At 44.9% G+C, this 12612-nt stretch overlaps 1 protein-coding gene and 1 long non-coding RNA gene across 4 annotated transcripts in view; one reads left to right on the top strand and one right to left on the bottom strand.

Moving 5' to 3' along the window:
• Positions 1-12612, top strand: part of Asic2 (acid-sensing (proton-gated) ion channel 2) — a 1088234-nt gene that overhangs the window by 1057937 nt on the left and 17685 nt on the right. The gene's annotated exons all lie outside the window — the stretch shown is intronic.
• Positions 1-12612, bottom strand: part of Gm51909 — a 43623-nt gene extending 31011 nt beyond the window's left edge. Inside the window, exon 1 of the long non-coding RNA XR_003949743.1 lies at positions 1-12612. This exon is cut by the window's left edge and continues 16892 nt beyond it. This is a non-coding gene — a long non-coding RNA (predicted gene, 51909).

Here is a 12612-nt window from a genome sequence, read left to right as displayed (position 1 = left end):
ACTGCAGTCAGGTAGACCCTAGTTCAAATCCCACCCCTGCTACATCTCAGCAGTTTGGTATTAGATAAACTAATACTGAAGCTTGCTCCTTTGTGAAGTGGGGAAAACAGACATTTGCTGGCAGGATTGTTATAAAAGTAAACCATTCAATATTTTCCATATTGGGAAGGAGGTGGTCTGAAGAGCCTCTGTTGCCATCCTTTAAACTTTTGCATCAGCCTACATCTATCCACATGGTAATGACCTCGGTTCCGTGTGGACCCCACCCTGTGTGGTATATTAGAATACACAGTCCTTGGAAGGTAGCCTTTGAGAAGGACAGACATCTGGGTTTTAATCCCTTCTCTGCCACCCGCTAGCCATGCGAACAGAGTTGCTTCCCCTCTGTGGACCAATCTAGACAGATTCAACAGAGATCACTAAAGCATCAACCCATATGGCAAGTATGGGGATTCAGTAAGTCTACACCATAAAAATGCTTTGAACTGTACCTGGCCTGAGCAAGAACTCAAATGCCAGCTATACTTCCAATGCCCGTTAGCCGACAGGTGGACATTTGGGCAGTAGAACTTCACACCAAATCGTTGAGAGGTTTTAAAGCGATGACCTCAAAACCAGGCATATAATAGGTACAGACCAACTGAGAGATTCTATTGCCCCATCTCTTAACAGCAACTATAGCTTGGTCCTGAGCCCATCCTCCATGCTCTGACCTTGTGGGATGAACTTTCAGTGCAACAGGGCAGAGGCGTTAAGACTGTGCCTCCTCCCTTCTGGCTGCCTGAAAGGACATGTGTCCCCTGAGACCCCTCAGATGCCTGTGTTACCAGCTGATTGGTGGACTTGATTCTAGTGTTTTATTTGATTTTAGAATTGTTTAAAAAGGAGCACAGTATAATCATTTGCGAACACACTTAAATCACTCGGCAGGATGCAATAAAAACATCAAACTCAAAATTACAGCTCAAAAAGCAGGCTCTGATTTCTCCTCCTCCTGGGTGGGCAAGATGGAAGTGTGCACATGTTTTAGAAAGTAGGGGAAGGATTCACAAGGCATGGCTAAAAGCAGGAGAAGCTCAGGTTCTAGAACCTGGGTCTCCTCAATGCACAAGACCCCTTAGTGATAGGACAGAGTTTGAATGCCACATTCAAGGTCACACGAGGAAACCTAACTATAGACTAGTCAAAGACCCAAATGTGGTCCAGTCCTAAGCCTGCCACAGTACAGACCCATGGAGACCAGAGCACTGTATCCTCCCTGCTAACCCTCAGCTTTGCTGTCTAGAGAATGGGAAAGAGAAATGGCACGTGCCTCAAGGTAATAATAATAGGACTTCAGGGGTACGGAAGCCTCTTGAGTGTGAGCACCCCACTTCATTCATCTCTGTAGGCTCTGGGACCTGAAATATTTTGGGGGTGGACGACGCACTTGTCCAGTCAAGATGAACCACTGGCCTGAGGCTCCTGATGAGAAACTGCCTGGACTACACCCTAACCCCCACCTCCTGCATCCTTGAAGAGGCCATGTCACCTTGACTGAGCAACTCCTCCTTGGTGGGAGCTTTGCTGAGGAGCTGAGCACCCCTTTGACTGCATTCTCTAAGAGACATGACAGAGAGGGAATTTCCCCTTTGGCACCTAAGGCAATTTTTCCCCCTGGGGTATGAAGGCTTGCTGCTGGCTCTGAGCCAGGGTCACGCTGGTCTTGTCCTGATCTAGTTCTCCAGACAGAAAGAAGGAAGAAAACCCACTCTAAGCCAAATATTAAAGCAGGCAAGTAGACTGAGAGCAACCCGCCCACTCAGTACCCTGGGCCCTGGCTGGCCCTGCACCCTGATTTACAGACGGCTTTGAAGAAGCTGGATTTTATAAGTAAGGCTCTGAGGGACTGCCATGTTGGCTCAGCAACTCTCTCCTCTCAATCTCAGCCAGTGCATCTCATTGCTGATACAGTCTTGGCAACGTGGTCCAAAACCAAGCAGATAGGGCTGCAGATAGAAGACCCCAGAAGCCAAACAAAATAAGGGTGTGCTACAGTTTACAGTTTACCAATATGTGTTTGTGTATCTGTGTATGCTCATATGTGTGCAGTTATACACTCAAATGCGCCTGTCTGTCCATCTCCACAATCACATGAGAACACACTCAGTTGAGTTTTTTCGTTTGGTTGGTTTTTTTAAGACATGAATCCTAGGGATCAAACCGGCATCTTCATACGTGCAAAGCAAGCCTCAGATTGCATTTCTGAGTCGCTGATAGCAGAGCAAAGCCAGGTGGCCTGTCAGTTCCACTGCCTGTGTCCCATGAGGCCTCCCCTGAGTCAGGGACACAGGATGGTGATAAGGACACCCATGGAGACTATGATTTTGACTTCTTCAACATCCATTATGCATCAGGCACTCTTGGGGATGTTCCATCTTGTTATGCAACCAGGCAGAAAAACCTTAACATCCTGCCTTGAGAACTCCTCTTCAGGAGAGAGCTGCCTTTCCCCTAGGAAAACACCGTGGTGAGGTGAGACTCTGTGAGAGAGGATGTGGCCGCAGGCCAGGACTTTAGAGGAGGATGGCGGTGCCTAGGAATATCCTGATGCTGCTTCTGGAGAAAGTCGGAAGGCACCTGAGCTGCGATCAAGGAGGCAGCAGAAAAGGAGAGGAGACGGGACAAGATGAGGTGAGGTGAAGAGACAAGAGAGCCTGTCCCAGCTCACCCGCACATCTTCCCTGGGTCCCATGATCTTGTGCCAGTGGGCTTTCTGCAGAATTTAACCACCAGCTGCATTTTATACAAGTTCTTTATTATGGTTTGAGTGGGAACTGTCCCCATAGGCTCATGTGTGTTAAAGCTTGGTCTCCAAATGGCGGTGCTGTTTAGGGAAATTATGGACCCTCTGAGACCTTGCTGCTGGACAGAGGCCACTGGGGAGTGTAGCTTGAGGTATAGCTTGGCCCTTCTTCTGGCTTGATTCCTGCCTCCTGCTTAGCATCGTGCAATAATAAGCAGCTTCCTCTAGCTCCTGCCTCTATGAACCAAGCCACTCTACCAGGTCTTCCCTGTCGTCATAGGCTGTCAGCCTCTGAAAGTGTGAGCTAACATAACCCTTCCTCCCTTGTATTCTTTCTACCCAATTCTTTGCTCACAGCAAAGAATACCGTTGTGATGTCAAGCGGACTGGAGAGATATCATCTGAGGGTCACAACTGGGTTACACAGATATGCCCTTATCAAGGTTAATCTTTCGGCATTACTCTGAGGGGTTCAAGATCGGAGCTCATGCTTGCATGACACATCAGAAAGGCCAAGTCGCATGTTCAAGTTCCCCCAACTCAGTAGTTCAACAGTGCCTGAGTCAACTCCTGCTTAGTCTGAACCACAGAGTATACCTCGTAACAAGGCCAGGACTCCACAACATGAGGGGAAGAGATCAGAAGCCAGGCTAGAACAAGACTAAGGGCTTAGCCTTGCCATGGACTCTGGATGTGTTTTCCAGGACCTAGAGGGATACCATTCAAGAGAGCAACATGTCCACTCCCTGAAGCAGAAAGTTAAAAAGTTGATAGAAGGGTTGGGTAGGTGTTGGGTAGCCATCAGGTATGCCAGGTAGGCCTCCCTGTCTCACTCTCCTTTCCTCTCCTCCCAAGCCCAAAGTTCTTCCAGCATCCTCTCAATATCTCCTTCTAACTTGGAGCCTCAGACAGTGGGCTGCAGATACAACAGGGATAGGTCCCGAAAGATGGACCAGGGCCTAAGATACAAGCTTGAGCCACTAAGGACAGCTGGAACTCCAAAAGAGCACATCGGGCTGTAGTGCCACCTGCTGGTAAGTCTCAGACCTTAGGTCTGGGACTGTCTGAACCCTTTAGAGGTTGAAGTACACAGGGATGACACCAGACAGAGGAGGGGGCAGTCATTTCCTTTATATAAACTTCGTTATATAAAATGAAAAGCCTGTGGAAAGACCCTCAAGCAGTGTAGGGCGAGGGAAAGAGAATACAGACCTTCCTTTGATTTGCTCACAAATTTAAGCCAGTTATCACCAGCTCTGTGATACAGGGTTGTCAGGAAATGCAAGGTTCAAGGCTCAATCCTGGTGTTTCTCCTCTCTTCCTGACTGGCTCATCCACCGTCTGTTATAATCATGAACTCTACCATTCGTGATCCTAGCTCTCTAGCTCTCTCTCCTAGAACCTGACCTCAGGATCGAGCGAGTGACCTTCTAACTCACATGTGTGAATAGACGAGAGAGAGAGAGAGAGAGAGAGAGAGAGAGAGAGAGAGGGAGGGAGGGAGGGAGGGAGGGAGGGAGGGAGGGAGGGAGGGAGGGAGAGAGAGAGAGAGCTCCCAGGATCTACTTGTCACACTCCCCTGGTGCTGGAGTTACAGGTACACACAGCCACACTCAGCTTCCTATGTGAGCTTTGCACTCAAGTCCTTATGTTTGCAAAGCAAGCACTAAGCGATCTCCCTAACTCCTAGCCAGAAAGGCAGAGCTTCTCTGGCCCATAAACTCAAATGGTAAAGAGAACCAGAAAAAAAAAGAAAAGAAAAGAAAAGAAAAGAAAAGAAAAGAAAAGAAAAGAAAAGAAAAGAAAAGAAAAGAAAACAGAGTTAAAGCTGGAGATATGGCACGATTGGTAAAGTGCTTGCCCTGCATTATGAAGTCCAGGGTTCGATCCCCAGCACCACCTAAAACGGTGTGTGGTGGTACAAATCCTAGCACTTGGCAAGTGGAGGCAGAAGGATCCGATCCTCAACATCCTCCTTAGCCTCCGTGAGCCTGAGGCCAGCCTGGGATGCCTGAGACCTTGCTGAAAGAAAGGGACGTGGGTGGAGAGTAAGGACGGAGGAACGGATGGGGGACTGTATGTGATGTGAATGAGCATAGCCGTGACCAGGAAGCACCGAATCTATCAAGTCAGATGAGAAGACTTATATCTGGGCTTGAGGGGTGGGAGTGAAGACACCATAGAACACCCGAGGCCACCGCAGCCCATGACACAGTGGAGTTGAGAGCAGGGTTTAGGTCATTCTGCTGTGTCATTCTAGAGTTCCAACTGATGGTCTGAAAAGACTTTAGAGGTTATCTCGTCCGAAGGCACAGCCAATACCTGAATCTCTCTCCTCCAAGCCCAGCCAATGAGGATTCACTCCCAAGAGTATAAGGATAATGTCATTACAATTATACTGGTGGATTAGAAAGCTCTCTTTGTGTTGAGAACAATCCCTCTTTAGGATTAAATAAGGTAGTGCATTTAGCATGCCCGCCACAGTGCCTATAACATCAAGAAATGTTATCTTCATCTCTGCCTCCCTTATGACAACTACTCCTGTGTCTGTCTTTCCCTTGGGATGTCAGAAAACAAACCTAATTCTTCTTCCCTGAGACAGTCCTTCAGATAGCTGAAGACAGTGCTTCAGGGTCCCTTGAGGCTCCACTTGCCTCAGATAAACAAATACTCCAACCCACTTGCAGACACTCATTGGTAAGCGAGAGCCGTTGCTGTGTGCGCTATGGTTGCCCAGCTGCTGCTGTGTGTATGAGGCTTCAGCGATGCTTATGGAGCAAAGGACAAGGCAGCCACAGCAGAGCAGCCAGGCTCTGAATCAAAACCTCTGGGAGGGACAAACATGGAAGCAGCTGGCCTGGACCAAAGTTGAGCTATTGAAAGAGCTCTATCAGGCTACACCACCTGTCACCCATTTTGATGACTCATCTTTTTTCCCCCCTGAGACAGGGTTTCTCTGTGTAGCCCTAGCTGTCCTGGAACTAGCTCTGTAAACCAGGCAGGTCTCAGACTCACAGAGATCCACCTGCCTCTGCCTCTCTGCCTCTACCTCTGCCTCTGCCTCTGCCTCTGCCTCTGCCTCTGCCTCTGCCTCTGCCTCTGCCTCTGCCTCTGCCTCTGCCTCTGCCTCTGCCTCTGCCTCTGCCTCTGCCTCTGCCTCTGCCTCTGCCTCTGCCTCTGCCTCTCTGCCTCTGTCTCCCTGCCTCTGTCTCCCTGCCTCTGTCTCTCTGCCTCTGTCTCTCTGCCTCTGCCTCCCAAATGCTGGGAGGAAAGGTGTGCGCCACCACCACCAGGCATTGATGACATATCTTAGTAGAAGAAAACTAAGTCAAGGGGCTGGGAACGTAGCTTGGGCAGTTAAGTGCTTGCCAGGCAAGCATGAAGATCTGAGTTCAATCCTCAGAACCTACATTTAAAAAAAAAATGCCAGGCTCTGTGGTAGGCTCCTGTAATCCCACTTCCAGTAGATAAAGACAAGACAAGCAAGCCTTAGAGTTTGCTCACTAGCAAGTTTAGGAGAATAATCAAGTCACAGGTCGCAGTGTGAGATCTTATCTCAAAAAACAAGTCAGGTGGTTCCTCAGGAAACCATCTGGTTTCTGCAGGCACTTGTACATATGCAAGTGCACACCCATACATGTAGCCACACACATGAATATTTACACACACCTAATACATACCACAAATATGCACATACACATATACATTCACAAGGAGAGACAGCGAAAGAATTAAAAGACAAAAAAATTCCCCCATTACTATCACAAAATTAACTCACATCATCTTGGATCCCCAGCCTCTGCCAAAGGACTTCATGCATCGCTTCCCAAATCCCATTCGCTGCTTTTAGAAACCGATCTTGAGCAACATGGCTATGTAATGCATCCTAAATTCTGGAATCCTGGCCTTCTGCTTAGAGGTGATCGACCCTCAAATGTTCTCCAATAAGGTCCAGAGGGAAGCAGCGGCCCCTCCAGGAGCACCGGGAAGCTCGTGTAGAAGTGAGGCCTGTTCACAGATGCCGAAGAGGAAGATGGGAAAGAAGGGGAGGAGACCTGGAGGTCCTCCAAGGCCGGCTTCTGGTTCTTTCTATTTGATCCTTTCTAGATACAGGGGTTGTGAGGCAGGGACAAACTTAAGGTTGGCACCGGAAATTCCTGGAACCACCTGCTGGCTCCAGCCCTCACTGAAGCGCGATCCCATACAATGCATTTAACCTTTTTCTGAAACTTTTTTCCCCATAAATAAAATAAAAACAGGAATGCCTGCATCAAGAGAGGCCTGTGAATATTATATTAAATAGGCATCGAGAGTTTAAGTTCCCAGTAGTGCTGAGCAGCTAATAACCATCCAGCCCTCCTGGAAACAGCTCTCACGAAGTCTAGATACAAGATTTTATAGTCGGTGTCTGAGTATGCCACAGAGAAAGCAAAGCAGCCAGCGGCTGGGGAGTGTACAGCCTTGAAGTCACACTTGGTGAAACAGGCACATATTTACCTGACCCGTCTCCCACGTGGACACCTCAAAGTTCTAAAAGAATATTGAGGCTGGAGTTCAATTAGAGACCAGCAAGCATCGAGTTAATGAGCCAGAAACCAGAATTCAGGGTTGCCAAAAAGGCTGGAAACAGGAAGGGAAAGTCTGAAGAAAGGACTTCGAGAGTCAGCCCTAGGTTTTTATGTACGTGTTCCTCAAATCCTAGGCTGAATTTTCAATGTCATGTGAATGAATACAGAGCACAGGAGTGATGGGAAGAAAACAATAGCGGAGAGAGTGGAGCAACCATCGCAGCAGCTGCCACTGCCTGGGAGGAACGAGCCATAAACAACCTGGGCTTCCCACCGAAGCCACAGAAGTGTCATTCTTTGGGAGTTAGCTCATAGCCCAGGACTGTAAGCCAAACTAAAATATATCCACCCTTACTGCCACAAAACCAAAGTGCTTCTCTATAAATTTAACTGCGCCTAGAACCCTGATCCACACTAGAGGAAGATAAGCTATCCTGAGTCTCTAAAGCAATCTACCCACAATGTCTAGTGTGCAAATTACTAGATGACACACAAAGAGAAAACCATGAAAATAATCAGAAACCAACAGATCTACATCTACCCGCAGTGTTAGAAGGCAGTAAGTTTATAATAACATTGAACCTGTTAAGTAATTTTGCTGAAAAGAATGTAAATAATGACAGATTTTGTTTTCTCAGGCAAGATTTGGAAATGTCTTTAAAGAAACCAAATGGATATTTTAGAACTGATAAATGAAGTGTCTGGCACATATACCTTGTTGTGTGGGATCAATAGAAGGTTTGACACACAACAGGGAAAGGACCATCACACTCAGAGACAGTTGAGAGAAGTGATTCAAGTGGTAGGAGTTCAGAATAGGGCTCAGAAAGTGTGTCACATGCAAACATAAAAGCCATGAGTTTGAATCTCCAGCATCCATGTAAAAATCCAGGATAGCAATGCAAACTTGAAATCTCAGTGTTGGGGAGATAGAGACTGGTAGATCCCTGAAGTTCACTGAATAGCCAGCCTACTCTAACCTCTGAGCTTCAAGTCCTGTGAGAGACTCTGTTTTTAAAACTAAGGGGAAGAGTAATTGAGAGAGACAGCCACTGACAACCTCTGGCTGCCACATGCGCACACAAACAAACACTTGCACACCCATAGCCATGCCCCCCACACACACACACACACCAGAAATTGTTCAAGTGAAATACAAAAAAAAAAAAACTGATTAAAAATAAACAGGGCTCCCTTGACAATATATTGAGCCCATACAAACTATATAGAAAGAGATTGCACCATATATAAAATTGGCATTCCAGAGAAGAAAGAAGGAAAATAATTAAAGAAATATTGATTTGTCTTTTTCTAAATTCGTTCAAAAGCATCATTTCACAGATCCATGATCTTCAGCAACCCAGACAATAAAAATACAAAGAAAATCACACCAAGAAATGATATTGCCAAAAATCCTACAAAATCAAAGGTGGAGAATCAATCTTAAAACGGGAGGAGGGAGATGCAGAGAATGAATAATCCATATGGAGAATTATCACTCATTCTCAGCAAAAAACAGTAGGGGACAGGAGATGGGGGTGGGCGAGCGTCTTTGAAATGCTAAAAGAAAGCGCTTACCCAGCTATGAGGATGCACACAGCCAGAAGAATATGGTTGAGAAAATACAACTAAGACATTGTATAGACAGATGAAACCTGAAGAAGTTTGCCACAAATAAACCCGTTCTGGAAAAAAAATGTTGAAAAAGAATTCACGCCAGTGGAAAATGACATCAAAGGGAAGTGTAAGATCCATAGGGGAAGATGTTGAATAATCAAAATAGTGTAAGTGTGGTAAATACAAAAGATACGTTTCTTTCTCATCAACTATTTTAAAAGTTAATGGGCTACTTCAGGCAAAAATGGTCTTTCCAGTGTTCTGCAGTAAGTCTCTTCAGTATATGTAGAAGTGGTAAGCACCATAGTATAAAAGGCAAAGCATGTAAGTAGGCTGCCTTGTGATGTAATGCAACATTAGTTCAAGGTAGACTTGGATAAGATAAAGATGAATAGTCCTAATAGAGCAACAATTAAAAATAACAACGATAGTACAGAGTGATATAAACCAGAATCCACCAGAAAATGTAGAATGAACTATTTAAATTGTTGATACAAAAAGGAGCCAGGAAAGAGAACAAATAGAGACAATCAGGATATAAAGAACAAAGTAGTAACTTCAACAAAAGGAACCAAGAAAGAGAACATATAAGATACAGTGACGGAGACAAGCAGGAAATAAAGAGCAAGATGGTAACTTCATATCAAAGATTGTACTGAGTGTAAATAGATCAAAAGCTCCGTAGTACGGGGCTGAAGTGGTGGCCTGGTGGTTAAGAGCCCTTGAAGCTCTTCCAGAGAACCCAGGTTCAGTTTCCCAACACCTACACGATGACTCATAACCATCTAGAATTCCAGGCCCAGTGAATCTGATACCCTGCACACATGAGGTGCACAGATACACACTCAGGCAAACACTCATACACATAAAATAAAAGTAAATAAAATCTCAAGATTTTTTCAATTCCCAATTAAAAGGAAGAGATTGTTGGATAGAATGAATAGCAGCATTCAACACACCTTAGCATATGAAGATCCCGACAGAGTGAAAGAATGGACGGAGGGGAGGTGGGAAGGACAGAGGAAATGGGGGCAATGGTGTTAGGAAATGTCCATGTCTAGCACGCAAACCCTCAAGGCACTGATGTCACAACGGTAGCAAGATCTGTTTATCAAAATGTAATAGTCCTAAATACATAGGTGTCTGATAAGTGCACAAATATCCAAATAAGAATTGACAGTGAGAAATGAACAAACTGTATGGTTAAAGATTTTAACATTCCTTCCCCAGTCATTGATGAATATGCAGTATATTAGTAACTTTTGCATAGTTGTGACCAAAATGCCAAAGAGAGACAAACCAAAGGAGGAAGAAGTTATTTTAGCCTATGGTTTCAGATGATCTGGCCCATGCACTTGACCAGAGCTTCATGGCAGTGTGAATGTGGAACACCAGGAGACTTCCCTGGTGGACTTTGAATCACATACATCTTCAGCCTCCATGGTACATCTCCAGTGTCCTACTTCCTCCAAGCTCAGCACCACTTCCTAAAGCTCCAAGTACTTCCAAAATTACACTTCCAATTAGGAACCAAACACTGAACACATGAACATACTGGGGACATTTCAAGTCCAAATCAAAACAAGTAAGCAAAAAAAAAAATTATTAAAGGTATCAAAGATTTGAGCAACACTATCAAGTGACTTAACCTAATTGTCTTTTATGAAACTGTCCTGGTTAATTTTCTTCAACTTGACACAGACATAGACGTATGGGAGAAGAGGGACTCTTGATTGAGAAATTGCCTCCACAGATTGGCCTGTAGACAAGTCAATGGGATACTGTCTTAATGATCTATGTGAGAGGTCCCAGGCTACTGTGGGTGGCGCCACCCGTGGGCTGGTGATCCTGGGGTGATTAAGAAAGCAGGCTGAGCAAGTCATGAGGAGCAAGCCAGGAAGCAGCCTTTCTCTGTGGCTTCTGCTCGTTTCTGCCTCAAGCCTTTGCTTCTATCAGTGATGGTGTGTGACCTAAGAGTTGCAAGCTGGAATAAACCCTTTCCTTTCCCTCCTCAGGCTGCTATTGGTCATGGTGCTTTATTGAGCAAAAGAAACCCCACTAATAAGATAGAAAGAAACAATAACAAAAAATTACAGAATGTAAATATTTCAGTAGTGTCTATAGAACATGCATCAAGATAGACCCACCACAAGCTGGCCCACAGAACAAATCTCAGTACATCTCGAAGCAATGAAAACACAAGGGATAATGTCTCCTTCCCAAAGGATAATTCAACCAACCGGAAGCCAATAACAAGGCAAGCGAGAAAACACAACACACCAGCATCTACACGTGAGAACATCACAACCGTCTCAACAGGAATATTGAAGTGACAAACGTACCTAATATACAATTGTAATCAGTTCAGAAACTTAGAAAAATAAGCACATTCCTTGGGGTGGAGGGATACCCAAGTTACTGAAGGGAGGGAGAGGGAGGAAGTATCTAGGAGGAGTTAGGGGAAGAAGTAGGGGGGAACTTGGTCAGAATGCATTGTATGTGTGTAAGATAGCCTCAAAGAATCAAAAAAAAAATTTTTTTAAGCAGAAGTCACCAAAATTAGTGCAAGAAGAAGTAGGAAATCTTGGTATCTCTGCATCTATTAAAGGAATTGAATTTGTAATTTAAAATATCTGCATGCACACACATAAGCACCAGGTCCAGATGGCTTCACTAGTAAATTCAATCAAGCATCTAAGTTAAAATAAAAATGATACTATGTCTACACAAACTCAGAAAACAAAGACAAATGGAACATCTCATGACTCTTTTTATGAAGTTAACGTAATTCCAATGCTAAATTTTAAAAGGATAACTTAAAAGCCAACCATGGTGCCCCAAGCCTCTAACCCCTCAGATGTCTGAGAGGGCAGCTCTTGGAGTAGAAGTCACTTTGAGCCACAAAGTTCGTGCAAGACTAACCTAGGCTACCAAAATCATTTCAAGGTATTAGAAGAAAAGTAAATACAATTCCTTACAGATGCGAAGCTTCTTTTGAAAATATTTGCAAATTAGATATAGTAAAATCTAAAGAGAATAGTAAATCATGAGCAAGTAGGGTCTCTCTTGGAACTGCAGATCAGGCCACAGCTATTGATCAATCAACACCATTCACCATAATAGCTGGGTAAAGAAGGGGGATCCTGTGATCATCTTTCTAGAAGCACGGGCCATCTTTACCAACATGTAGTAGCTGTTGATGATTTTCTTTTAAGAAATGAAAACTAGAGGGGCTAGAGAAGTTCCTTGCTGGTTAAGAGTCCTTACTGCTCTTGTTAAGGACCCAGCTGTGAGTCCAGCACCCACATGGTAGTTCACAATTGCCTATAACTCTAGTTCCAGGGGACCTTATGCCTTCTGTTGGTATCTCCAGGCATCTGCATGCATCTGATGTTCATAGAGACACACACGTTAGACGTCATTTAAATATTTTAAATTTAATATTTTTAATATCTCAGTGCAACAAAGGCAGCTAATGAAAATGTATACCAAACATTCAATGGCGGGGTTGTGGTGGCACACAAGGGAGGTAGAAGCAGGTGTGTCTCTAAATTCAAGGACAGCCTGGTCTGCAGAATGAGTTTCAGGACAGTCAGGACTACACAGAGAAACCCTAAGGAAGTGTGTGTGTGTGTGTGTGTG

The sequence above is a fragment of the Mus musculus genome, chromosome 11 (assembly GCF_000001635.26).
Source record: "Mus musculus strain C57BL/6J chromosome 11, GRCm38.p6 C57BL/6J".
NCBI classification, from domain to species: Eukaryota; Metazoa; Chordata; class Mammalia; order Rodentia; family Muridae; genus Mus; species Mus musculus.
This window is presented reverse-complemented; position numbering and strand designations above follow the sequence as displayed.